Source organism: Cebus imitator, unplaced genomic scaffold (assembly GCF_001604975.1).
Source record: "Cebus imitator isolate Cc_AM_T3 unplaced genomic scaffold, Cebus_imitator-1.0 Scaffold831, whole genome shotgun sequence".
NCBI lineage: Eukaryota > Metazoa > Chordata > Mammalia > Primates > Cebidae > Cebus > Cebus imitator.
In genome coordinates, this window is record NW_016108146.1 from 401,048 (window position 1) to 403,743 (window position 2,696).

Genomic DNA, 2,696 nt, shown 5'->3' on the forward strand with positions numbered 1-2,696 from the left:
TAGCAACCTAATGAAGAAACAGAAAACCAAATACCGCGTGTTCTCACTTATAAGTGTGAGCTGAATGATGAGAACACATGGATACATGGAGTTGAGGGGTGGGGACAACACACTGGGCCTGCAGAGTGTGGGGGCTGGGAGGAGGGAGAGCATCAGGAAGAGCAGCTAATGGATGCTGGGCTTAGTACCTGGGCGATGGGATGATCTGTGCAGCAAATTGCCAGGGCACACGTTTACTTTTGTTACACACCTGCACATCCTGCATATGTACCCCGAACTTAAAAATTGTAAACAAAACATTTAAAATGCAAAGAAAACAAACACCCAACAAAAAGAGCGGTGGAAATCTGTACCAGGCTTATTGTAAAAAGAGAGAGTGAAAACATGGATATCAGACAAAGGCAAACAGCAAAAGAACACTTTACATTAGTTAGAGGACTATCCCAGCATCTACCTAGAATCCATCGGAATAGAACACAGCTGTTTTTCCCTGAAATGGCCTCCTTGTGTGAGCCGCGAGGGGGAGATGAAGGAAAGAAATCCTGGAGTGAAATGCCCATTTCTTCGCTCTTGTTTTGGTCTCTGTAAGGCATAAGACGGTAAAAACAAGATCTGATCCCTGGTGTTTTTCAGGAATTGGAGGGGTCTATGAGGAGAGAAGTTCAATTATCAAGCAGGTCTCCTGGATTTTCCCAGGCACAGTCCCAAGAGTCCAGCTTTCCAACCCGACGTCCCTGGGTCCTGAAGGCCTTTTTGGGGAAAGTGCTGATGTTCATCTGAATAATGGGAGGAAAGGGTTTGGGAGGCACCAAGCCACGAGACGGCAAAGATAAGTTATCAAGAAGCGAGGCAGGAACTTTCCACAGGTGCCCACCGGATACAGGACTAGAGACAAGAAACTGGGTGCATTTCCGATGTTTTCCTACAGAGGATTGTTATCCAGTTGTACAGAGCCCACTTCAGAATAAGGCTTTATGAAGTTTTAATGCAAAGCCATAGCTTTGTGGTATTGCCTGATACAAATCTCCAAATGAGCCTTTGCTCTGGGTGTCTTTTTGTTAGTTATATCTTCCAAAGACGACTCGGGGAAAATCTTGACTCCTTTTCCCATGTCGATAGCTTACCTGTTTCCAAGGAAAGACCACAAGGTTCCATCCAGCTGGCATTGGTAGTTCAGTGGTAGAATTCTTGCTTCCCACGCAGGAGACCCGGGTTCGATTCCCGGCCAATGCAGTTCCCCGTGTTTGCGCCCTATGGCTTTTACATTTACTTACCATAACCGTCTGTCCCTTAGGTAGGTCACAGTGTGATAGAAGCTGTCAGAGTCTGGCAGACACAGGCAGAGAGGGAAAACGGGGCCCTGGGAAAGAGGAGGTGTGTGGGGAGGAACCCACCTGCAAATGAGGGGAGCTGTGGAGAGGGGTCTCGGACCTTTCTGTCCACAAAGACCCCAGTCCTTGGTCATCTTGGCAACATTATCATCGGGCACGAGTGGAGAGCAGCACGTCCCCAGAACTCATTTCCATCACCCCGGTTTGTTTCACATCCCACCAGGCAAATCTTCTGTCCAGGGGATTCTTTTTCATGCTTCTCTCTGAGCAGCATGGTGCAGGGGTCATGACAATCATTAGCTCTCGAATTCTGGGGAGGAAACCTGGAAAAGGAAAGCCCCGTGATCATCTGGTTTGTCCTCCCCTGTTTCCATCTGCTCTTTTCCTCAGAGAAGCTTACATGGGCCCAGGATGTCACATGGCAGCTGCCTCACTGGCGGATTCAGAGCCGTTGACAAATCTCTTCTGCGAAGCAGTAGGAGCTGCAGTTGGTCCATAGCCATGGAGTCAGAAGCAAGAGCAGAATGGAAAACACTCGTCTCCATCGTGTTCTCTTTCCTCCCTGTGAACATCAACTTTCACACACCGGTTCACACCTGCCTTGGTCTCTGTGGGAGGTTCGCCGTTTTTCACAGTTCCCGTAAGCTATGTTTCCTTCTTGCTTCTACACTTCTTTCCAGGGTTGAGTTTCGGAGCTGGTTAGCAGTCCAGACTAGTTCAACACCCTGGTTCAAAACCATGTGTCTGGTTTTGCTCCTAATGTTTGCCTCTTAGACCAGAGTTAAAACGTGTTCCCTTGGCTTCTATTTTCTAGAGAGAATTGGTATCATTTCTTCCTTAACTGTTTGGTAGTGAAACCATCTAGACCTGGTGCTTTGTTCTGGAAGGTTATTAATCGTTGCTTCCATTTGATTAACCGATAGAGATCTATTTAGGTTATCTGTTTCTCCTTGTGTGAGTTTGGGCAGACTGTGTTTCAAGGACTTGCTCCAATTCATCCACGTCCTCATATTTGCGAGCAGAGAATTGTTGATAATCTTCATCTGTTTTCCCTTTAATGTCCATGAGATCAGTAGTGAGGACCTTGTTTTATTTCTGTTATTAGTAATGTGTATCTTCTCTCATTGTTTCTCGGTTCACCAGCTAGATGTTTATCAATATCATTGATGATTTTAAAGAACTTGCTTTTGGTTTTGTTGATTTTTCTCTATTGATTTCTGGTTTTCCATTTCCTTGATTTCTCCTCTAATTTTATAGCTTCTTGTCTTCCACTCACTTTAAATTTGATTTGCTCTTGTTTTTGAGTTTCCTGAAGTGTAAGTTTGAATTGTTGATTGAAGATCTTTTTTCTTTGCTAACGTATGC

At 45.4% G+C, this 2,696-nt stretch overlaps 1 non-coding gene across 1 annotated transcript; it reads left to right on the forward strand.

Moving 5' to 3' along the window:
* Positions 1-1,162: 1,162 nt before the first annotated feature.
* On the forward strand, positions 1,163-1,233 carry TRNAG-CCC. Its single transcript has one exon. It is a non-coding gene; the product is annotated as a tRNA-Gly (tRNA).
* The last annotated feature ends 1,463 nt before the right edge of the window (positions 1,234-2,696 follow it).